We start from the raw sequence: 26,932 nt of genomic DNA, 5'->3' as shown, positions 1-26,932 counted from the left end.
TCATGTTCCAGAACATAATGATAAGAACATATTGCTGAAGACACCATATAGTTGAGTCATAAAACATCAAGAGATTATTGATATGTAACCTCCATCCCTACTAGCTAGTTTTTATAGTACTGAAAGATTCTGTGCATGCTACCAAAGGAGAAAACAAAAAGGATATGAGTTTACCCATTTGTAAACATTTAACTAAATCATGAGTGTCCTTGCAAGATTGGCCCATTGATTCAATAATAAAGTGTTAAGTATGAAGTTAACCAACCACCCTCTAGTTGGATATTAGGTCTGCACCATGAGGTGGGTCCCAAACCAGGCTCTGTTATCAGGGCCGAGAACCTGTAGCTAGACAGGTCATAGGCCCCAGGAGAGAACCTACTACTATTATTCTGCTATACACGTTAAATTGCCTTTTAATGACTTATTGTTGTACCCATAGAACAGTGCACCTCTCAACCCTCATTAGAGAAGCTGTTTCTCACAGTAGACTGCAGTCCAAACACAGACCCATAATTTTTCAAGCTACAGAGGAGAAAAGATATATTCAACCCTAAATGGGACATGTAGCACCTATGCCTCAGAAAACATCTCAAATGTTGGTGCCACAGAAATATAGACAACCTCAAGGAGAGTGCTTTCTAGGCACAAATGGAAAGATAAACATATGAATTCAGAGATTGTAAATGCATACACAAGACTTGAGCAAGCTCAATTTCATTCTACCACATTCTCTGTATTTTGATAGAATACTGATTGAAATCTTTTAAATATGGACTGCTTTGCATCTTCTTATAGTCCTTTTTCTATTTACTTGGAAACTAATATATTAATTTCTAATAAATGTTTTTTTTTTCTTTTTTTTTTTTTTTTTTTTTTTTTTTTTTTTTTTTTTTTTTTTTTTGCTTCTAGCTATATTTACCAGCACTTATTTACCAAAGTAGTGTCACCTGTTATGGTCGGTGGTAATGTCATTTACCGAGCACAGGTTGGAGGGGTCACAGCAAGACTAAGGCTGAGACAAGTTTATTCCAAGCATTCAGACTATTTATACCCTTATCAGAAACAGAATACAGTGGTGATTGCCTGGATCAATACAATGGTTGTTGCCAGGATACAATGACATTTCCAAGCTATACAGGGTACACATGATTAACACATCTATTGTCCTGTCAAACCTCTATATGCTTCTTTTATTTCTAGGGAACTACCTGAGGGAGTGATTCAGTTTCTCAGGAACTGCAAGGCACACAGTGCCCCAGGAGTCATGGAGTCTAACTTTAAAAAAACAATGACACATGACTTTCAAGGAAGCCTAACCAGGCCAATTCCATGATTCCAGGCATCTAACATCATAATAAAATTAACTATGTTTTAGACAGTAAAAGGGAAAGCATGAAAACATGATTGTCTTGAAAGAGCAGAAGAGAAATGTATATAAAGGGATTAATACAAAATATGACAAGAATGAAAAATAAATTTTGGAGTTGATGAATGAATTTAGAGTTATTTGAATTTTAAGTGCAAATATTTATTCTAGTATATTTTCTTTATTTTTGATACTTCATTATTTTGTCTAATTTTCATATCCAAATAATGTCATTTAAGTAAATTTTGAAATCTATATCAGGTGACTATAGTCAATAACACTGTATTATATATTAAACATAAAATTAATATACAAATATAATAGTACAGAAAATAAGTAATTGATGTGCTGTATGCCTCAATTAGTATGATTTAACCAGTCACTTTTGTATGAATATATCAAGGCCCAATATCCTACTACTTTAATATTTACAATTATGACTTACAAATTAAAATTTAAGAAGATAAGTAAAGAAGATAACTCAGGAAAATTTAATATAATCTAAAGTTTAATACTTAAGGGATTTATTACTACCTAATTGACTTCAGAGAAAAAGAAGAAAAGAAAAGCAGTACTTTGTCTTGACACAGAACTTGACTTGCTGTCTCCATAGTCTTTATCTAATAAATGATTCTTACCTCTCAATTCAAGGAGTTTGGCTAAGTTTTCCCATATGCTCTCTCCTCACATCCTTATACTCCACATCTTGCTCCTTTGGCTAAATGGCTAAAGACTGCTTTTGAACTCTTTCTGAACCTTGTCTCTTTTCTTTCTCATTTCCTTCCTTCCTTCCTTCCTTCCTTCCTTCCTTCCTTCCTTCCTTCCTTCCTTCCTTCCTTCCTTCCTTCCTCCCTTCTCTTTCTTTCTTTCTTTCTTTCTTTCTTTCTTTCTTTCTTTCTTTCTTTCTTTCTTTCTTTCTTTCTTTCTTTCTTTCTTTCTTCCTTTCTTCCTTCCTTCTTTCTTTTCTTCTTCTTCTTCTTCTTCTTCTTCTTCTTCTTCTTCTTCTTCTTCTTCTTCTTCTTCTTCTTCTCCTTCTCCTCCTCCTCCTCCTCCTCCTCCTCCTCCTCCTCCTCCTCCCCCTCCCTCCCTCCCTCCCTCCCTCCCCCTCTCTCTTCTCATGACTGTAGACATACGTTAAAATTTAAATTTTTTGTTGTTACCATGCAACAGAATCTACCAATAAATTCTTAGCACGTGTATTATGACCAGCCTGTCTACCTCAATTATACATACCTAATTTAGGTTATAATTTTATTTTTCTAACGTCCCTTCTGAAGACAATGTGTTAACAAATTGGAAGTGCAATTTCCACCCAACTAGATATTCCTAGGTATTGGAATACAATTTAGTAGTTGATTGAAAAACAAAATGAATACCTCATTGAATGCTGGTGAATTAAGATAAATGATTTCAGAGCTATTTTTTATCATTATTAATGGCTGAATTTAAAACATGAATGTGTGTGTGTGTGTGTGTGTGTGTGTGAGAGAGAGAGAGAGAGAGAGAGAGAGAGAGAGAGAGAGAGAGAGAGAGAGAGCATTTTTTTAGTTACTATGTAATTTGGAGCAAAAAGTGAACCTGACCATTAAATGTTTTTAAAAGAAAATCCCTCAGCTTTAGTTCATTACAAAACAGTGTTTTAAAGGTAAAAGAAGCAAATTGGAGATGTAGTACTTCTCAAAAGCCTCTACTTACAAAATTATTTCCTAGATGTTTAAATTAAATAAAAATATCCCAAATGATAGGAGATTAAGTTCTCTACATTAGCTAACCCTAATGTGAAGTAAAAGTCAGATTTTAGCCTTTTGTTGAAAAGTATCTAAGGAAATCTGATTTGATATGTTAATGCCCATGTGTTATTCATGACCCATCTAATCCTGGAAACCAATACCAACTTAGTTGTATAAACAGTTATTATGCTTGGGTTGTTATAATATCCATGTTTTCTTTGAAAAAAATATAAAGGACATAAATGCTGATCTTCACTATTGAGAGATTAAATCTTTTTTTGTTTTCCTTTTATTTTATTTTACCATACTATTCAGTTCTACATATCAGCCATGGATTCCCTTGTTTTCCCCCCTCCCGCCCTCCTTCCCCTTCCCCCGAGCCCACTCCCCATTCCCACCTCCTCCAGGGCAAAGGCTCCCCTGAGGACTGAGATCAACCTGGTAGACTCAGTCCAGGCAGGTCCAGTTACCTTCTCCCAGATTGAGCCAAGCGTCCCTGCATGAGCCCCAGGTTTCAAACAGCCAACTCATGCAATGAGCACAGGACCCAGTACCACTGCCTGGATGCCTCCCAAACAGATCAAGCCAATCAACTGTCTCACCTATATAGAGGGCCTGGTCCTGTTGGGGGCCCCTCAGCACCAGAGAGGGTACCTGGATAACAGGACCCCAAGAAAGACACGAGGATGGCCCAATGACAGAGAAATGGCTGAGATCTACATGAACAACCTGGACATGAGTGGGAGTAATGAAGGGCTAGGGTCAAGGGAAAGAGAGCGGGAGATCCCAGCTGGATCAAGAACAGAGAGGGAGAACAAGGAATAGGAGACCATGGTAAATGAAGACCACATGAGAAAAGGAAGAAACAAAGTGCTAAAGAGGCCTACAGAAATCCACAAAAATACCCCCATAAAAGACTGCTGGCAATGGCAGAGAGAATGCGGGACTGACCTACTCTGGTGAGGGGATGGCCAAACACCCTAATAGTTGTGCCAGAAACCCCATCCAAGGACTAAGGAATCTGGATGCAGAGATCCACGGCTAGGCCTCAGGTGGAGTGCTGGGAGTCTAATTATCAAGAAAGAGGAGGGGTTTATATGAGTGAGAATTGTTAAAACCAAGGTTGGATAAAGCACAGGGACAAATAGCCAAATGAATGGAAACGCATGAACTATGAGAAATTAAATCTTTAGAGAGTCACAACAGACCTATTTCCTTGATTTTATTTATTTATTTTTATTGTATTGACTTCAGATTTCTAGAGCACTTCTTTTAAATATGTATTTCCAATTCTGGAATAATAATTTCTCCTCTTTAATATACAGTTTCTAAATTCTTAAGGTTGTTTTTCTTTATCATTTTTCTTTTATTTTTAAATCATTATATAGTTATCATTTGTTCTTCCCCTTTCCTCCCTTAACACTCTTCCATATACTTCTTACTCTCTTTCAAATTCATGGCCTCTTTTGTCATTAACTATTATTCTACACACAAATACACTCCCCACCCCCCACACATATATATTTCTAAATCTAACTTGCTTGGTATAATGTCACTTGTATTTATGCTGTCATGGAAGATCATTTGGTAATGGATAACTATTTGATGTGCTCTTCTATGAAAAAGACTGTCTTTTATTCTCTGCATTCCTTAGTTGCCAGTATTTTTTTTTTATATAAAAGTGAGCCTTGTTGGGTTTACTTCATCCATCTGTAACATCTTCATAATTATTATGTAGATCAATATCTACTAATAATGTAAGCAAATATTCAGTCTTTTCTAAATACACAGTTTTATGTTCACCATTTTTAATAATAAGGCCAATTATGAGAATATTTAGACTCCCTGTATACTCCCTACTCACACAAATAAATATATTTAGAGACACTAAATTGTATAGCTAAGTTTTCTATCTCTCTGTCTTTAAATAAATTTAATAGCTTAATCTAAGTGGTAACATACCACAAAATAAATTTATTGTTTGCTTTTCATCTGTACTATATTGACAATTTATACTATGAATTGTGTGACATACTCCCTACAAACTGGAGCAATGGGAAATGAACAGTCAACTTAAATTCTAAATGTGAAAGGAACATAGTAACTTAAAAATATTGAACAAAGAAAATACATGAACGCTATTAGTTTTGAAGAATGTGATACAGTTCAAAATACCTACTAGTTTGGGGGAGTCTCTAGAAATTTGGATAAGCAGGATTTGTAACTACTCCCCTATGCAACATCCCAAGGTTCTCAGATGTGCCTTCATCTTGGTATCATATATCATTCCAGATAGATGTCCCCACTGTAGATGTAACCAACCATCTTATTAAATAAGAAACACAGAACCAATGTAAAAGAGAAAGTCAAGAGGTCAGAGCTCAGAGATAAAATCTCACCCTTCCTCCTAAGCTGGTCCTAGCTCTCCGAAAAAGAGCTACTTCCTGTGTGTATGTCTTTTCATAGTATTTTTGTTCTGCCTTCTCATTGGTTGTAAACCCAAACATGTGACTGCCTCGTCACTACCTGTATGTACAGCCCTCTAGGTCTTAAAAGTGTATGTCTCCAATGCTGGCTGTATCCATGAACACACAGAGATCTATGGGATTAAAGGCGTGCATCACCACCGCCACATTCTTTCTATGGATCTAATAGCTCTGACCCCCGGGCAACTTTATTTATTAACATACAATTAAAATCACATTTTAGTACAAATAGAATACCACCATATTTTCCCTTTTTTATTTTAATAAAAAGAAAAAAAGCAAAAGGTTATAACTAACAAAAGAAAAACTATATACAAAAGTACAATAACTATATACAATATATACAAGTAACTAAACAATGTCTAGTCCATTTGTACTTGACAAATCAGAGAAAATAATTCCATTATCTATCCTATATAGGTAAGTCCAAAATGTATCTAATTTCTTACTATCCTAGTTAATCTTCAACTGTAACTAACTAACCTTTAACTATAACTAATCTTCAACTCCCTCAGAGACCCAAGAAGGGAATAATATTAGCTAACAAAAATAAAAACAGGAAGTGCATGCAAGCAACTTCCAAAAAATTTGTGAGTTGACAGAAACAGCCAGCTGCCTGGACATTCACCTGAGGTTTCTCCGCAGTGTTTGTGCATCATCTTCAGCCTATAGGCTTAGCGCATCTGACAGACTCATTTGTGAAGTAGGATGTACACAAGGTCAACAGTTCAACCTCACATTGGGTGAGAGCAGTCCATGTACCAGAAACACCTGAATTCCACTAGTGTCCTGTCATGATTCAGGATTTTAAATTCTGGAAATTGTTGACAGTTTTTAAATTCAGCTGTTCATTCTTCTTGGCTGTGTATATATGGCTTCATCTCAGCATCCCCTTCTTCTCCACATCCCTCTATTAAATGCCAGTCTACTATTAAGAGGCGTGAGCCTTAAGCTGTTGTTCCATTGTACAACAGAAGCCATCGGCCCTCTGCCTGTTAAGCTGCCTTCGAAGAAAAGGGCACTGTACCTTTTCCAGATTGTGAAGGCCACTTCAGGGATGGTGCCATATTGTCCTGGCTTTAGAAGATGCCTTTTGATAAAGCCATAACCACGCTTGTTTTGGCAATCATCAGTAGTCCTTTGTTTCATGTCCTGTCTGTCCATTTTGCCCTGTTGATTCAAGGATACATTGTTGTCCAGTGGCTAACTTTTGCCACAATGAAAGTTGACTCCATATGCAGTTTCTTCAATGTCCATATTTTCTCTGAAGTAGATTGATACTGCCAGGAGCCGACATGTCTCAAAAAAGAAAAATTTTCTAAGTTATTAAGACATTTTGCATGTCATATTCTGTAGATATCTGAAGGGATTGTAGATGACCTGTCTAAAACATCTCTGTTCAATTTTTAAAACATATCTAATATGACTACAAGTTCTATTGTAATGTCTAACTTCTAACTTTATTGTCTTTATATCCTAATAGTTGGTAATAATAACATTCAAGGATCAGAAAATTGCATTACATTGTTAAATGAATGGTATGAACACAATTAGAAATACACATGTAGCATTTTCTAACAATATCAATTTCAAATTTGTATACAATATAAAACAATCCAAACCAATGTAAAGTATTTAAAATTAGTAATTGTCTTTTTTCTTTTTTTTAAAACAAGAACCTTAAATCTAATCTCCTTTGCTTAGCCTTTTTCCTAACCCTTGACAACAACTTGTAACCAACCCCCCTAAACAATGAAAATTATCCCAAACACAAAACCCATTAAAAAGACCAAAAAACCACCTGCCCCAAACCACCTCTTTGGGAATGTGGGTGTCATATTCTTAAAATTGCTTCCTGCTGGGTATGGGCGAAGTTATCTTTATTCTGAAAAAAATTTTAGGTTAATTGTCAAATTCTAGGAAAGGTAACTATATCCTCCATTATCCAGTCTGTATATAATGCCAAAGTTCAGGGTTTATCTCAAGTCCTTATTCAAGGAGTCTTTGAGATTGGATCATCTCAGCTTGTCATCTCAAAATTTCTCTGAACACCTTGTAGTTCAAAGTTGATCTGTAGATAATGTTTGTCAGCTTAGTGATATTATTATTGTCAATGTGGAATTGTTGTTGTTGTTGTGGGGCCCCATCTTTTTTTTTTTTTTGGAGACTTGAGTTGATGTTAGTCCTGGCTGCGATTTCCTGTAGAAAACTGATAAGAGACTCGAACACAAAGACATATATATGCAGCTAATTGAAGCCTTTTCTTTTACAATTAGTTAGTACTCTATATGACCATTCATATCTTAACAAAGTTTAAAATGTATATATATATATATATATATATACATATATATGTATATATATGTTAATACTGTAAATTTTGATATAAAATTCATACTTTAAGAAAAGTTTAAAGAATCAGAGTAGAATCAAAGAGTTAATATTAGTAATAGAATAGTCTCTTAATTAATTTGGCTTTTGTCCTGTCCCATAACAGAAGATGGCTCTTTTATTCTGGCATGATACAGGGAGTTTGCATTTTCCTTTTAACAACAAGCTTGAGTTTAAAGTAGGAGAGAGCCATTCTCCAACTCCAAAGTCAGCTTTAAATTTAAATTGAACTGGGACTATTAGAAGACCAGTAGTGTTAAATCTCTAGAGAAAAGCAGAAACAAACATTTAGGAAGACATAAATTTTTTTAGATAATATATACCCATACACCATTTCACTCTGTTTCCTGGGATAGATGATTTGTCCTTTTTTTTTTTTTTTTTTTTTTTTTTTTTTTTTTTTTTTACTTGTCTCATTTGTCCAGTGTTCTTTAGATTCCTTAACCTTCATTCTCCTAAAAGACAAAAACAAAAACCTTTCCCCAAAACTAATTTTGGGGATGTTCCTTTTTGGAAAGTTATTATCTGATTAAATGAAAAGGCATGTTTTACTGGTACAAGTTAGTTTAAATTGGATGTTCATGTTGGTTAATGAACTATTACCTCCTCCAATTAAGAGGTTTCTCTTGTTCCAATTGAACCTTTATCAATTTTGATGGTACCCACAGCTTATCTTCTCCTGTAGAAATAAAAGCAAAACATCGTCCCCAACGTAATACATACCCTGGTTTCCATTCTGAGGTCAGCACATCTTTAAAGTATATAGGCTGATTTAATTTTGAAGTTTTTTTTTTTTTTATTATCCAATGTCTCTCTGCAGCTGTTGTTCCTTTCTCATTGGCATTGAGAAAATTCAAAGTTAATAGAGAATTAGGCAGTCTATTTTTGGTGGTTTTTTTAACCCCTTTCTGTTTATTTAGCTAATCCTTTAGAGTTCTCTTTGATCTTTCTATAACTGCTTGACCTGTAGGATTATGTGGTATACCTGTAATATGTTTTATATTATAATAAGCAAAATACTGTTTCATTTTAACAGAGATATATGATGGAGCATTGTCAGTTTTGATTTGTGCAGGTATACCCATGATGGCCATAACTTCTAGCAAATGAGTGATTACAGAATCAGCTTTTTCAGAACGCAAAGCAGTTGCCCATTGAAATCCTTAATGAGTATCAATGGTGTGGTGTACATATTTCAGTTTTCCAAATTCTGCAAGTGAAACACGTCCATCTGCCAGATTTCATTTCTCTGAGTACTCTTTGGGTTACATCCTGCTGGTAATGGTGTTTGATTGTAGAAGGAACAAGTTGCCAGCTTATGGAAAAATCCTTTTTTAAACCTTTACTATTTACATGTGTTTTTAATGAAATTCTGAGGCTTCCATCACATTTACTATCAATAATTTATCAATCTCATCATTGCCTTGTGCTAGAGGACCTGGCAGACCAGTATGGGTTCAAATGTGAGTTATATATAAAGGATGACTCCGTTTTCTGATTGTATCTTGTAATTGAATAAATAGTGAAGTTAATTCTGAAGCATCAGGGATAAATTCTGCAGTCTCAATATGTAATACCACTCCTTCAGCATACTGAGAGTCAGTTACTATGTTGAAAGGTTCTGAAAAATCCATGAATACCAACAGAATAGCATACAATTCTGATTTTTGAACTGAATTATAAGGACTTTGAACCACTTTACTTAAATTTTCTGATTTGTAACCTGCCTTTCCTTCTTTGTTGGCATCTGTGCAAAATGTACGAATTCCAGATATGGATTTTTTTCTGTACAATTCGAGGCAAGATCCAATCAACTCTTTTTATAAGATCAATTCTATCGCTTTTTGGATATTTGCTGTTAATTTCTCCCAAAAAATTACTGAAAACACTTTGCCAAGGTTCACTTTCTGTCCATAATTTTTCAATGTCCTCCTTAGTTAATGGTACGACAATTTCTGCTGGGTCTATTCCTGCTAATTGAAGAAGTCTCAATTTTCCTTTGTAAATCAAGTCAGAGACTTTTTCCACATAAGTTTTTAATTTTTTATTTGGTTTATTTGGTAAAAATATCCATTCCAATATAATATCTTCCCTCTGCATTAATATTCCAGTAGTAGAATGCCTAGAAGGTAAAATAACCAAAATGCAATCCAGCTTTGGGTCAATACGATCCACGTGTCCTTCATGCACTTTCTTTTCTACCAAGGCTAATTCTTTCTCAGCTTCAGGTGATAATTCTCTTGGACTACTTAAGTCCTTGTCACCTTCTAAGGTTTTGAACAAATTAGTCAGTTCATCATTTATTACCCCAACAATAGTTCGTAGATGAGAAATATCTCCAAATAATCTTTGAAAGTCATGAAGAGTCTGTAGTCTATCTCTCTAATTTGCACCTTTTGGGGTCTAATATTTTGTAGCTCTATTTTATATCCTAAATAATTAATAGAATTTCCTCTTTGTATTTTTTCGGGAGCAATTTGTAATCCCCAGCAAGGCAAAATTTTCTTTACTTCTTCAAACATTCTTTCTAAAGTATCTGCATTTGAGTCAGCTAGTAAAATATCATCCATATAATGATAAATTATAGATTTAGGAAATTTTTTATGTATCACTTCCAATGGCTGTTGTACAAAATATTGGCACAGAGTTGGGCTATTCAACATTCCCTGTGGGAGGACCCTCCATTGAAATCTTTTAACCGGTTGAGAATTATTATAAGTAGGTATTGTAAAAGCAAATCTTTCTCTGTCTTTTTCTTGTAAGGGTATTGAAAAGAAACAGTCTTTTAAATCAATAACTATGAGAGGCCATCCTTTTGGTAACAGAGTAGGCAAAGGCATCCCAGATTGTAGAGAGCCCATTGGCTGAATTACTTTGTCAATTGCTCTAAGGTCTGTTACCATTCTCCATTTACCAGATTATTTTTTAATAACAAATACAGGAGAATTCCAAGGGCTGGTTGATTCTTCAATATGCTGAGCATTTAACTGTTCTTCTACCAGCTCTTCTAAAGCCTGGGGATTCTCTGTTGTTAAGGGCCATTGCTGGACCCATACAGGCTTGTCTGTTAACCATTTTAAAGGTAGAGCTGTTGGTGTCTTTGGAAGATCATCAGTTATTGTGCCCTGTTCTTGTATATTATGGATGGCTTGTGACCACTCATTAGAACAATATCTTCTAATACTTCTCTCAGTAACATGTGATAGTTTATGATTTGTTTCTGAGATTGGAGGGATGTTATTCTGAATATTCCATTGTTGCAACAAGTCTCGACCCCACAGGTTCATAGTTATGTTAGCCACATATGGTTTTAATTTTCCTCTCTGTCCTTCTGGACCTATACATTCGAGCCATCTTGCACTCTGTTTCACCTGAGATAATGTCCCAATTCCTAACAGTTGAACATTTACCTCCTGAAGAGGCCACGTTGGATGCCAAAATTCTGGTGCAATTTTGGTAATGTCCGCACCTGTGTCTACCAGACCAGACAACAACACACCATTTATTTTTATTGTTAATTTAGTCTCTGTTCATTAATAGAAGTTAACCAAAAAAAATGTGTTTATGTTTTCTCCTGAATTTTCTATTCTCTCTGTTTTATCATCCTGACCAGCATGACTTATTCCAATAGGCATTTGGTTATTTAATCTCTCTGAGCAGGGGTTTCCTCTATGGCTACAGGAAAGGTTTGAACTTGATTTGCTATGGGGGCCTGCATGAGGCCCTTCTGGGAGTTTCCTGAAGACTGAGGCAAAGCTTGATCCTTGAACCAAGTTAGAAATTGAAGCCTCTGGATGGGTTCAAGAACAGCTTGTGCCAGCTCCCGCCAGTCCTGTGGTACAATCCTATTATATGTTGACCAAGAGTTTAACATTTGCTTTACATATGGGGATTGCATGCCATAAGATACTATTGCCTCCTTAAACCTTTTTAAATCTAACATTTTAATTGGAGCCCAAATATTTTTTGTAGTCATTTGATCAGGCAACTGCTGTACAGTTACAGGATAAATAAAGGGTGACTGTGTGAAAACAGGCTTTCGTTTTGTAACCTTATGATCCAAACATGAAACAACTTTACTGTTAATTTCTTCTGTCTGAATTTTTACAGGTTTATCAAGTTTTTTCTAAAGCTGTCATCCTGGCACTTAAATTGATTATCTTTTTAAATAGTAAAATGAGGATAAGCATAGTGATAAACTGCATAATTCCAACAATACTAATCTTCTCATATAGTTGTTCCATTGTCAGACTGCGTAAAATTTCAAACAAAACCCAATTTTCTTCCAATGTACACATAAAACCCATTTTTTTTAATGTGGAAAAATTTCTCTTTTAAATAGTTTCCTTTAAAATATCTGATATGTTGTGACTTACGAAATCTGTGTAGAACAGTAGAAATCAAAGGGGATTTTCAAAACAGCCACCTAGTGTCCAAGGTGTGAATCCAGAGAGAGAGAGAGAGAGAGAAAGTGTAGCCTGCTAAAGCTTAAATCCAGCCACGTGTTCCCTCTTGAGCCGAGTCAAGCCTTGGCTCTGGCTTCCTTAAGCTCCAACCACGTGTGTTGGCTTTACAGGCAGGGGCCCTGTTCAGCAGGGCAGGCCTGAGTTCTTTGTAGCACCAGCTTTAAGCAAGCAGCTCATGGTTAGTTTGGCCTGAGGCCAAGCAGACCTGGGCCAGGGCTCGGAAGCTGGTTGTTCGGACTAGGGAGCCAACCGTCCCTGGGCTAGGGAGCCGGCCCTTGCAGGAAACTGGACCTGCCACCAAGCCAAGCGGTTTTTAATGGATTCTTGTCACATTGGGAGCCAGATGTAGATATAACCAACCATCTTATTAAATAAGAAACCCAGAACCAATGTAAAAGAGAAAGCCAAGAGGTCAGAGCTCAGAGATAAAATCTCACCCTTCCTCCTGCACTGGTCCTAGCTCGCCGAAAGAGAGCTATTTCCTGTGTGTATGTCTTTTCATAGTATTTTTGTTCTGCCTTCTCATTGGTTGGAAACCAAACACATGACTGCCTCATCACTACTTGTATGTTGAGCCCTCTAGGCCTTAAAGGTGTATGTCTCCAATGCTGGCTGTATCCCCGAACACACAGAGATCTATGGGATTAAAGGCATGCGCCACCACTGCCACGCTCTTTCTATGGCTCTAATAGCTCTGACCCCTGGGCAACTTTATTTATTAACATACAATTAAAATCACATTTTAGTATACAATAGAATACCACCATACCCCACAAGATTTTAAGCTTGACAGAAGTATATACTCTGATAAGAAATTTTATAAGCAAGCATGATGGATTTTTTCCTTTGCTTCTAAATGGAAATATTAGCTATTGAATATTCTCTTCAAGTTTTCTACCACATTCTCCTATTTTGTTAAGTGAAAATTATTTCTTATTCTTTACTTTTCACTTTTCAAATATATTTCCATGCTTTTCCCCACTAAGCATGCAATATTCAAAAGTGTCATGTTTCTGATATGATTGATTTGAAGGAGGAACACACATTTAATACTGGTTAATGTTGGTCAACATGAACTTTTTATTCCTAAAACATGGCTCTCTGCAATTCTTTTGGTAAAATACATACTTCTATTATTGTTTTACACCCTACATTATATATAGAACACTGAAATGGAATGGTTTTCTTAAAGTAAGTTTTAAATTTAAATATAGTGACATTGTATTCCCTCTTCATTCGTCTACTCTAAGGATCATTCCCTGGAACTGTAGTAACAGATATTTGTGAGTTCTTCAAATCAAACCCAGGTCCCCTGTAAGAATAACTACTCTTATCTGCTGAGCAATCTATCCATCCTACTCATGTTTTTTGATTAATTCATTATGTTTTTTCAAATTATATCTCAATCTTGATGGTTCCAGGGCCACGTCAGTGGAATGTAATTCTTCATTTTTGACTTTAGAATATCTCCCATGTTGTTATCTCATCATTCTCCAATCTTCTTTATATAATCATGCATATTTCATATGAGTAGAAGAGGATAAGCCTGGTGGTGGTGGTGCACTCCTATAATCCCAATACTTGGTAGGCAGAGCCAGACGGATCTCTGTGAGTTTGAGGCCAGCCTGGTCTACAGAGTGAGATCCAGGACAGGCACCAAAACTATACACAGGAACCCTGTCTCAAAATAACAAAAAAATAAGAGGTTATAGGAGTTAATGCTTTTTTAAAATTTTTGTTATCGTGATATATTTGTGCCAATTTTTATTACCATGTTTTTGAATTCTGATAAATGAAAATAGCTTATTATATAAAATATTAAAGATGTTGTTTGTAGACTATTTCTATATAGGAACAATGTTGTGGTTTTTATAAGAGCAAATTTGTTGTACACCAGGAAAATAGAAGCATTAATTCTTTTACTTTTTCAGTGGTCCTGGAACATGGTCTAAATTTATGACATTGGGTGCTTTGATTCCTCCTTATCTTTTAAAAAGTGAGACTTTATAACTTTTATTTAAATTTGCTTAGTATAATTTGATGCCTTTTTACTATCATTTGCCCTGAAGATTCTTCTTCAGTTCAATGGAAATACTTCAATCAGTAATTTTAAAAGTCTTTTTACTAAAATCCATAGTTTTTCAAACATGTCCTAACATGATACAAGACTAGGCAAAAACCTATTAAAACTCAGCAATCAATAAGAGGAAACTGGTCCCAAGCACCTGTGAAAGAATAAAAGACACCCCCCACACACTGTTAGGAATCCCACAAAAGCAAAAAGCTAACAATCATAATATATATGAGAAGACCTAGTATGTACCTATGCAGGCCCCATGGCTCCTACTTCAGTCTTTGTGAGCCCCTATGAACCAAGCTCAGTTGAATCTGTGGGCCCTGTTCTTATGGTGTCTTTGAACACTCTGGCTCCTACAATTCTTCTTTCACCATCTTAGACATGGTTCCTAGAGCTCCAGGTGGAACAGACTTTCTGTATGATACCTCACATAACTATATGGCTTTCTTCATAAATTATTTGTTTACCATTTTGGTTGATGGTATGAACCTGGGAGGGGAGGGCCTAAATATGAGGCAAGGATGAAGTCTCATAAAATAGCTAACAGTATTCAGATAATTAGCCAGTTTGAATTCCGAGGGTTAAGAAGAATTATATGAATAAGATGTTCAATTGCAATGACAAGTGACACTTGGCAAAAGCATGTTTTTCCATAAAGGCATATCGATAACAAAAACTGAAATAAACTCAGTCCTATTCAATACACTTGGAAGGAATATGAAAACACATTCCAAGAATAATTCTGAATTCTGAAGAAGCTGAGGTCACAAGACTCTTGTCTTGTTTTCTTGGAGTATTATCACAAGCACTCAGACAATCCCGTTCTTGCAATGTTTTCTGACAATTACTTACATTTTGTTAGGCTATTAATTTCATCTCTTTGCCTATGATTATAATTTGATAATTAAATCTCTAGCTACCAACTTATAACTCTCTCTACTGTTTTCTTCAGCTGCTAATATCCTATGAAAAAATACCTTGAACCTGCCTTAAATTTGTAGATAACTTTCATTTTTATTTAGATAAATTCTGATGCATCAATATTAACTTATACTTTATGATTTTTGTTTTGCATAATTTACCTGATCCCTATAGTCTTGCATATGGTTCTTATCATCATATATGAACATAACTATTTCTAAGAAAAGACCTCTTTATTCTAGCAGCTCTACATTTAAATTACTTTCTTATGATCTCCCATTGATTTTCAATGCCATTCTCACTGAACTTCATAAGTGTACAGATGTCATCCCTACTGTAATTTCATACTTAACTATCTCTCCTACTTAGTGAAAGCAGATAACAGTGGTCCATGTGTACATGAGGTATTTTATATTTTACTCATATTTATGTAACAACTAAAGAACATTATTTGATAATCCACATTTGAGAAAACATTGTCTGCCACACCCTGTGCTCCCTCACGCCCACCCATCTCAGCCCCACTAAGTGGCCAGCAGGCAAGGCTTCTGCAAGCAGGCCTTTTAACCACTACTGAACACATTGGACCCTGTAATCTACAAGTCCCATTCCACTCCAAAACCCACCCATCCCTTGAGAACTTAGCAGCTCCCTGGGACACAGATATCATCAACATTGGTAGGAACAAGAATCAATCCCTGAGACATAGACACTGCCTGTACCAATTGCAAGAATAGTGACCCCCCCCCAGGGGCACTGACCCTCCTGAACCAATTGGACTAAGTGCGATCCTCAGAGGCACAGGCATTGCATGCATGGGTTGGAGGAAGAAATGGGTAAACACCAGTACAAGAATACACTCAACAACACTAAGAGCAATATGGCACCACTAGAACCTAGCAGTTCTACAACAGCAAGACCTGAACATCCCAATGTAGAAAAAACAGAAGAAAACAACATTAAAAATAAGTTTATGAATATAATAGAGGCTTTAAAGAAGGAAATGAAAAATTCCTTTAAAGAAACAAAGAGGAAAAGACAAAAAAAATTGAAAGAAGTCAATAAATCCCTTAAAGAAAGCCAAGAAAATCAAGAAAAAGCAATCAGACAGGTGAAGACAACATTTCAATATTTGAAAACTGAAATAGAGACAATAAAGAAAATACAAACTGAGAGAATCCTGGAAATGGAAAATCTGAGTAAAGGAACAGGAACTACATATACAAGCATAGCCATCAGAATGCAGGAGATAGAAGAGAGAATCTCTGGCATTGAAGATGCAATAGAGGAAATAGATTCATAGGTCAAAGCACACATTAAAGCCATAAAAGTCATAACACAAAATATCCAGGAAATGTGGTGCAACATGGAAAGACAAAATCTAAGAATAACAGGTACAGAAGGAGAAGAATACTCTCTTTTTGTAGAGTATTTGAGAAATTCTGAAGAATTTCTCAAAGACTCAGAGAAAATGTTGTAAATGACATTAATTGCTGCAACCATCATTATTAGTACTTCTGTTGCCATACTGTTGCTGTCAGTCTGTAAACATTGAGCATATGCTGAAGTTCGATGAATTTAATGGTATTTGAACATGTAAAATTTTAGTTATATTTCCCAAATTTTTCAATATATAGTTGAAGAAAATAGTATTTACAAAAGTAACTCACCAGACTACATTAATTAAGGCTAATTAAGTATAATAAAAAATTCAAAGATTAGCCATAAAAATTTTATCATAACAAAGTAGCAAAATTCATGGAAAGTTTCTGTGTTTCAAACTGCTATATAGAAACATAGGCTTATTATTAAATACCTAATAATTGAGAGTAATTTGTACATTGAAAAAAAATTCTGCAACCTCACCAAGCATAGCTGCAAAACATTATGAGCTGTCATTATATTTCTTACAGATTAAATTCCCTAATAAGTATCTCTACAGCAAATAAATGATGTGAAGTGACCAGAGACAACAAATCCAATATACTCAAACTTAAATCCCATAACTGAAAAATGGAATCCCAATTAAAGAACAAAGCAACAAAGCAGCAAATTATCAGTTAAGTTTCATGAAATGGGAGAAAATAATTACATAAAAATAATATTGTATTGTTCTATGAGATTATTATTCTATAAGATAATATATATTATATTAATTATAAATATATAAACTTATAACATGTTTAATATGTTTAATATATACTAAAAATAATTTATAAAAAATAATAGATAAAATAAGTGAAGCCATGTTCCTGTGATACAAGATTTGTTACTTTTTCTTGATGTTCTTAGCCTTTTTTTTTTAATTAAGAGATTTTTCTATTCATTTTACATATCAACCATGGATTCTCCTGTCTTCCTCCTCCCACCCCTCAGATTTCACCCCCAACCCAAGCCCCCATTCTCGCTTCCTCCAAGGTAAGGTCTCCCCCGGGGAGTCAGCAGAGCCTGGTAGATTCAGTTAAGGCAGGTCCAATGCCCTCCTCCCTGCATCAAGGCTGAGCAAAGTGTCTCAACATAGGTATTAATTTCCAAAAAAGTTGGCTCATGCACTAAGGACAGGTCCTGGTCTCACTGCCTGGGGGCTCCCTAAACAGTTCAAGCTAAACAACTGTCTCACTTATCCAGAGGGCCTAGTCCAGTTCCATGGGGGCTCCTCAACTATTGGTTCACAGTTCATGTGTTTCCAATAGTTTAATTAGTTATTTCTGTACTCTTGCTCGTATAATCCCACCTCTAACTTGTCAATTGGACTCCTGGAGCTCCCCCTGTGCCTTGGCCATGGAACTCAGCATCTGTTTCCATCAGTCACTTGGTGAGGGTGTAGCTGGAGAGCTTCTCTCCAGGTCCCACCAAGCCCCTGCAGTCCCACAACCCACATATAAAATAGTCACTCAGAGCCGGGCGTTGGTGGCACACGCCTTTAATCCCAGCACTCGGGAGGCAGAGCCAGGCGGATCTCTGTGAGTTCGAGGCCAGCCTGGGCTACCAAGTGAGCTCCAGGAAAGGCGCAAAGCTACACAGAGAAACCCTGTCTCGAAAAACCAAAAAAAAAAAAAAAAAAAAAGTCACTCAGATGCTAATATTACTTAAACTTCTCAGCTATTAGCTCAGGCCTACCATTGTCTAGCTCTTACTCTTATACTAAGTTCATTTCTGTTAATCGATATGTTGCCATGTGTTCCATGGCTTTACCTGTTGCCTCCACATGATGTTCCCTGAAGGACAGTTGGGGTCCCTTCCTTCTGCCTTCCTCCCCTTTTCGTCTCTACTCTCTGCTAGTCCCACCTATATTTGCTGCCTGGCTACTGGCTAATCAGTGTTTTATTTATACAGAGCAATATAAATAGCACTTCCCCTTTTCTTCTTTTCCAAAAAGCAAGATTTTAACTTTAACAGAGTAAAATTACATATAACAAAATAATTATCAAGCAAGAATTACAGTTACAATATTAAAGAGGATATCATATGTATCTTATATTTGTGAGTCTGAGGTTTTATATCTAACCCATCTTTTATCATAACTGAGGAAATTATAACTATCTAGTCTTTAACCACATCAAAGACCACAGAAGGATATAATACTACCTGAGAAATGGGAGAAGGATGCAAGCAACTTTCAGGAGTCTTGCAGGGTAGAGAGAGACAGCTGGCAGTCTGGACAGCCATCCAAAGTTCTCTTGTCTTCAGCCTACAGGGCTAGAGTCTCTGTCATTTTTCTCAGTGTCCTGTAGAATGTCTGGCAGTTTCCTCTGTGTAGTCACTTTTCTCAGTGTCCTGTAGAATGTCTGGCAGTTTCCTCTGCGAAGCAGGAACCCGAAGGACCATTTTGTCAAGCAAAGTTCAATGGTCACCTTTCTATGGGTCCTGTATGTCCAGTTGATCAAGCAGTTCAGGCAAGAACAGTTTCTTGCCCAAATGGTTATTTTTGTCAAGGTGAAGATAAACTCCATATAGAGTGTCTTTGATGCCCATCCTCCTCTCTGAAGTAAATTGGTGCTGCCAGGAGCAAACATGTATCACTGTCTAATTTTTTAAAATATTTTAAATGCCATATTCTGTAGGTCTTTGAAGTATTTGAAGATTACCTATCCATCTGAAATATATTTATGTATACCTAGAAGACTTAACTAACATGGCTACAAGTATGATTATCATAGATGACTAATTATTAATCTATTTTTAATTATCCATTACAATTTTAAATGAGCTGTAAAAACATAACACCTTAAACAAGAGTAGAAATATACACACAGTATAACAAAATTAACTTTAAGTTTATATCAATAAACTAAAATCTATACCAATGTAAAACATTTTAAACAAGTTATTGCTCCTTAAAATAGGTTCAGCAATTACCCTTTTATCCTATCATATCTATATCATATCCCCTTTTCTTCTTTAGAAAGAGATTGTATTTATAATCAACCTGTTTTAAATAAAAATATTGGTTTTCTCTGTCCCACACCAGAGGGCTCTTCTGATTTGGGACCCAAGAATCTCTTAACCTTTTATTTTAACAATATGCTTAGGTTTAGAGAGGGAGTGAGCCAATTCCATCTGCAAAGCCAGCTTGGTATATTTAGGAATTTGGGTGTAGCTTCTCTTACTACTTCCTGCTGGAAAGGGGTGCTGTATCTTATGGGGACATAAAGAAAATTTTGGGATCATGGAGTAGTCCATGAGGGTGTATTGTCTGAGTCAGTTGCCTTGAATCTGATCTGGATGTTGGATCATCTGGGCCATGGTGTCATTGGAGACCTTTCAGGGGGTCTTGGCTTTTCAAACCTGATGTATCTTTTTTGTTTGTTTGTTTGTTTTCGAGACAGGGTTTCTCTGTGTAGCTTTGCACCTTTCCTGGAACTCACTTGGTAGCTCAGGCTGGCCTCAAACCCACAGAGATCCACCTGGCTCTGCCTCCTGAGTGCTGCGATTAAAGGTGTGCACCACCACCGCCTGGCCCCTGATGTTTCTTAATCTGGAACAAATCCATAGCCTCTGGCTTTCTGTGGAAACAAAAGCAGAGCCTCTTTTCCAAAGCAATATATCCTTATATCCAAATTTTGAAGTCAAGGTACCTTTAAAACATACATTTTAGCATAACTCAATAGCTTTTACAATCAAATGTTTTTCTTCAGTTAAGAATATCAAAGACAACATAATCCACATTCTCTGTGTGATAGCCATCTTTATGTGGCTTATTTTTTATATTACTTTTACTGTTTTTATAAAGACTTTATTTTTAGAAACTATCTATTTGTTTATATAACTGCATATATTCCTTTTTTTCTCTTTCAAACCTACATACATTTTTACATACATTGTAAGCTATTCTAACTGAATCAGTCTTATTGTGAACCTATTGTTTTAAACTTCAGGATTCTAAGACTGAAATGGTGCTGTGGTTGGCTTCACCCACTTCAGCTTCCCAAAATGGTGGTGGTTCATTTTCTGCCAGCTCTGGGAGCCATCAAATCTCAGAAATAGTGGGTCTATGCTTCTATTAAAGCAGCGTGTAGCCCAAAAACCTCTTTTTTTTTTTTGTACTAGCAAAGGCTAAATCTAGAAGGCAGTGTAATGTGCCACTTTTAGAGGCCTCATTCCCGCCATACTGCAGGTGGAGCGTGCACGCCAGGAGCCCACCATAGTAGCTCAAACGTGCAGGCTGCTGCTAACTTGAGAGAGACAACTAGCAACTGTTTTAGCTCCATTTTAAAGTCTTTTTCTTTTCCTCAGGTTTTAGGTGGAAACTCTTGCCAACCTGTTGGGTGCCATTTGTAGCTGGAGAGCTTCTCTCCAGGTCCCACCAAGCCCCTGCAGTCCCACAACCCACATATAAAATAATCACTCAGATGCTAATATTACTTATAAACTGCTCAGCCATTAGCTCAGGCCTACCATTGTCTAGCTCTTACTCTTATACTAAGTTCATTTCTGTTAATCTGTATGTTGCCACGTGTTCTGTGGCTTTACCTGTTGCCTCTACATGATGTTCCCTGAAGGACAGCTGGTGTCCCCCTCCCTCTGCCTTCCTCCCCTTTTTCTCTCTCTGCTAGTCCTCCCTATACTTCCTGCCTGGCTACTGGCCAATTAGTATTTTATTTATACAGAGCGATATACACAGCATGAGGGTTCTGTCATGACAGGGTGTTCAGCGATCCAATCACCAGAGTAGGTCAGCTCAGGCACCCTCTAGACCATTGCTAGTAGTCTATAGTGGAGTCAATTGTGGATTCCCAGGGACCTCTCTAGCACTCTGCTTCTTCCTATTCCCATAGTGTTTTCATTTATCATGGTATCTCTTTCCTTGTTCTGACTCTGTTCCTGATTCAGCTAGGATCTGCCATTCCCCTAAGCTCTCTTTCCCTCCAACCCTTGCCTGCCATTATTCCCCTCACCCCCAGTTTGCTCATGTAGATCTCATTCATTTCTCTGTTGCTGTGTGATCCTTGTGTTTTTCCTAGGGTCCTCTTTATAAGCTAGCCTCCCTAGAGCTGTGAGTTGCAGTCTGGTTATCCTTTGCTTTATATCTAGAATCCACTTATGAGTGAGTACATACCATGACTGTCTTTCTGGGTTTGGGTTACCTCACTCAGGATGATTTTTTCTAGTTCCATCCATTTGCCTGCAAATTTCATGCTTTCATTGTTTTTCTCTGCTGAGTAGTATTCCATTGTGTATATGTAACAGATTTTCTTTATTCATTCTTCAGTTGAAGGGCATTTAGGTTGTTTCCAGGTTCTGGCTATTACAAATAATACTGCTGTGAATATAGTTGTACATGTGCCCTTGTGGTATGGTTGGGTATTTCTTGGGTATATGCCCAAGAGTGGTATAGCTGGGTATTGAGGGAGATTGATTCCCAATTTTCTGAGAAGGCACCATACTGACTTCCAAAGTGGCTGTACAAGTTTGCATCCCCACCAACAGTGTAGGTGTGTTCCCCTTGCTCCACAACCTCTCCAATATAAGCTGTAATCAGTGTTTTTGATCTTAGCCATTCTGACACTTGTAAGATGGTATCTTAGAGTTGTTTTGATTTGCATTTCCCTGATGACTAAGGATGTTGAACAATTCCTTAAATGTCTTTCAGCCATTTGACTTTCTTCTGTTGAGAATTCTCTGTTTAGCTCTATAGACCATTTTTTACTTGGACTGTACGGTATTTTGATGTCTATTTTCTTGAGTTCTTTATATATTCTGGATATCAGGCCTCTGTCAGATGTGGGATTGGTGAAGATCTTTACCCATTCTGCAGTCCTTTGTCTATAAAAGCTTTTCAGTTTTAAGGGGACTCATTTGTTAAATGTTTATCTCAGTGTCTGTGCTACTGGTTTTATATTTAGGAAGTGATCTCCTATGCCAATGCATTCAAGACTACTTCCTACTTTCTCTTCTATCAGGTTGAGAGTAACTGGATTTATGTTGAGGTTTTGATCCACTTGGACTTAAATTTTGTGCATGGTGACGAGTATGGTTCTATTTGCAAACTTCTACATGTTGACATCCAGTTATGCTAGCACCATTTATTGAAGATGCTTTCTTTTTTCCATTGTACAGTTTTGGCTTCTTTGTCAAAAATTAGGTGTTCATACCTGTGCAGATTAATGTCAGGGTATTAAGTCCTGTTCAATTGGTCCCCATGTCAGTTTTTATGCCAGTAGCAAGCTGTTTTTATTACTGTAGCTCTATAGCAGAGCTTGAAGACAGGGATGGTGATTCCTCCAGAGGTTGTTTTATTTTATAGGATTCTTTTGGTTATCCTAGGTTTTTTGTTTTTCAATATGAAGTTGAGTACTGCTCTTTCCAGATCTGTGTTGGTATTTTGATGAAGATTGCATTGGATCTGTAGATTGCTTTTGGTAAGATTGCTATTTTTAGTATGTTAATCCTACTTATCCATGAGCATGGGAGATCTTTACATTTTCTGAAAACTTCTTCCATTTCTTTCTTCAGGGATTTAAAGTTCTTGTCATACAGGTCCTTCATTTGCTTAGTTAGAGTTACCCCAAAGTATTTCATATTATTTGTAAATGGTGCTGTTTCTCTGATTTCTTTCTCAGCCCATTTTTCATTTATATATAGAAGTGCTACTGATTTTTTTTTAGTTACTCTTGTATCCTGCCAAATTACTGAAGGTGTTTATCAGCTGTAAAAGTTTTTGATCCAATTTTTCGGTCACTTATGTATACAATCATGTCATGTGCAAATAGTGAAAGTTTGACTTCTTCCTTTCTAATGTGTATCCTCTTGATCTCCTTTTGTTGTCTTATTGCTCTAGCAAGAACTGAAGTAATACATTGAATAAATAGGGGGAAAGTCGACAACCTAGTCTTGTTCCTGATTTTAGAGGAATTGCTTTGAGTTTCTCTCCATTTACTTCGATGTTGGCTGTTGGCTTGCTGTAAATTGCCTTTATTATGTTCAGCTATGTTCCTTGTATTCCTGATCTCTCCAAGACCTTTATCATGAAGGGGTGTTGGATTTTGTCAAAGGTCTTTTCAGCATCTAATGAAATGATCATGTGTTTTTTTCTTTCAGTTTGTTTATATGGTGTATTATATTGACAGACTTTTGTATGTTGAACCACCCTTGCATTCCTGGGATGAAGCCTACTTGATCATGGTGGATAATTGTTTTGATGTGTTCTTGGAGTCTGGCAATATTTTATTCAGTATTTTTCCATCAATGTTCATAAGGGATATTGGTCTGCAATTCTCTTTCTTTGTTGCATCTTTGTTTGGCTTGGGAATCAGAGTAACTGTAGCCTCATAGAAGGAGTTTGGTAATGTTCCTTCTTTTTCTATTGTGTGGAACAATTTAAAGAGATTGGTATTAACTCTTCTTTGAAGATCTGGTAGAATTCTGCATTGAAACCATCTGGTCCTGGGCTTTTTTTTGGTTGGGAGACTTTTAATGACTGTTTCTATTCCCTTGGGGGTTATTGGTCTGTTTAAATAGTTCATCTGGTCTTGATTTAACTTAGGTATGTGGTACCTATCCAGAAAATTGTCCATTTCTCTTATATTTTCCAGTTTTGTGGAGTACAAGATTTTGAAGTATGACCTCATGATTCTTTGGATTTCCTCATTGTCTGTTGCTATGTCTTCCTTTTCATTTCTGTTTTTGCTAATTTGGATGTTCTCTCTCTCTCTCTCTCTCTCTCTCTCTCTCTCTCTCTCTCTCTCTCTCTTTCTCTTTGCCTTTTGGTTAGTCTGGATAAGGGCTTGTCTATCTTGTTGATTTTCTCAAAGAACCATCTCTTTGTTTCATTGATTCTTTGTATTGTTTTCTTTGTTTCTATCTTATTGATTTCACCTCTCAATTTGATTATTTCCTGGCATCTATTCCTCCTGGGTGACTTTACTTCTTCTTGTTCTATAGCTTTCAGGTGTGCTGATTTCTTCCCGATTTTATGCCACCACAATTTAGCAATTCTTTATTTTCAAAGATACAAACAAGTTAGTGTAATATTTGACTATTAAACTATATTTAGATTAATTAGAAAAGTCCAGTTTGAATATATAACAATTTTAGCATAAAATGTTATTGTCATTTCTACATAAATTAGTAATTTGACAATTACCTTTTGTTTTAGCATGAATTTGTATTGATAATATTCTGAAACTTAAGAGATAAGAAATCTAACAAGCCAACCTAGATTTCATCAACCATTGAAAGTAATAAATGTAGTAGATTTACACAATGGAATATATTCACTTGTTAAAAAAATAGGATTTTTAAGCAAATAGATGTGGCTAGAAACACTCATCCCAATTCATACATTTCAATTCAAACAACCTCAGAAGTTAATTATCTAATAAGGGACAAAGAGGCAGGAAAGGATCTTCCAAAGAAGTGAAGGAGAACATAGTGCTGCAAAGAGATAAAGTAGACATTAGAATAGAGATATTAAATATGGAGGTAAGGAAGGGCAATCGAGGAAGTATGGAAAGGAATACTAACACTAAACATGTGAGTTAGGTATGCAGATGCCTACTACCATAGAAGCACCCTAATATTTGTACAGCTGCAAAAGAAATTTAATTGGAACCCATAAATGTAGGCTACTTTGCCTAAACTAGATATCTTATACCACCAAGTTAAACTCCTTATTCTAGGAATGAGTTACATACATGTTGTTGAGACAGGTCACAAGGAGGATCTCATAAAATACCCAGAAATTATAGACTGCTGCCATATCTCATGATTACTCTCTATAACCTGATGATAGACTATTGCTGAAGTAACAACTTACTTGTGTCATTAAACAAGAACATAAGCTGGTGCTTAACTAGAAACTCCACTCCAACTGATCTAGTATTTATTGTTCTGGAGGGTACTGTGCATACGACTATAGGATCAAAGAAATCAACAATTTTATCCTGTAACCAGTAACAGATACCTTCCTGTGAGATATGCTATTAGAAAAGTGAGAGATATGTTAACAGAATAACAAACCAATGTTTCTAAATTGGACTTAATGTCCACTCTGAGAGATGGAACTCATATCTGAAAGAACCTGAGACTAGAGAATTCATGAACCCTAGCAGAAAACCTACTTCTATCATTTGGCTAAAATGCATAGAAATAAAATAACATCTACTGACAATATGCTATATACATAGAGCAGAACATCACTCAACCTTCATAAGAAGAGTTTCCTTCAGTAAATAAGTAATGGAAAGACCCATAACTGGACAGTATGGAGAGAGACACTTTACAGCACTTAGTCATAAATGTAATGTCTTTACCAAATCCCACCCTGTAAGAGGCAGGTATTATGTGTGACTCCAAGGAAATAGTGTCTTTTAGATAGAAGAGGACTGATGCATGTGTGAACACAGAGTTCTGTGGAATGTTATTCTGTATGCTGTGAATGTGTGTTCCTCTGATTGGATGATAAATAAAATGCTAATTGGCCAGTACCCAGGCAGGAAGTATAGGTGGGATAAGCGAACAAAGAGAATTCTGGGAAGAAGAAGGCTGAGTCAGGAGTCACCAGCCAGACAAAGAGGAAGGAAGGTGACAAGGCTGAACTGAGAAAATGTACCAAGCCATGTGGTTAAACATATATAGGGATTATGGGTTAATTTAAGTGTAAGAGCTAGTCAGTAATAAATCTGTGCTAACGGCTGAGTAGTATAATTAATATAATCCTCTGTTTGTTTACTTGGGGGACATAAGTGGGAGAGATGTGTCCTGACTGCTGGCCAACCAGGATACAGGAAAACTTCTAACTACAATAGAGACTGTTACAACAAGAACAGGACCTTCCTAGGTTGAAATCAGGAAAATCCCAGAATTCAGAAGGGCAAGTGGTTACAAAATTGCATCCCAAAACAGGAATCTACTTGAAATTAATACCTGCTGCTAAAGGGAATGTCTGTTTTCTCCAATAGAGTAGCACCTGATATATCAACAACACTCCTGGGCAGGTTCTATGCTCAGGAGCAGTCAGCACAAAGCAGATGTCTTGTTTTGTGCACTTTGTA

The sequence above is a fragment of the Peromyscus maniculatus genome, chromosome 11, assembly GCF_049852395.1.
Source record: "Peromyscus maniculatus bairdii isolate BWxNUB_F1_BW_parent chromosome 11, HU_Pman_BW_mat_3.1, whole genome shotgun sequence".
NCBI classification, from domain to species: Eukaryota; Metazoa; Chordata; class Mammalia; order Rodentia; family Cricetidae; genus Peromyscus; species Peromyscus maniculatus.
The sequence above is the reverse complement of the archived record's forward strand: the minus strand, read 5'-3'. Positions refer to the sequence as shown.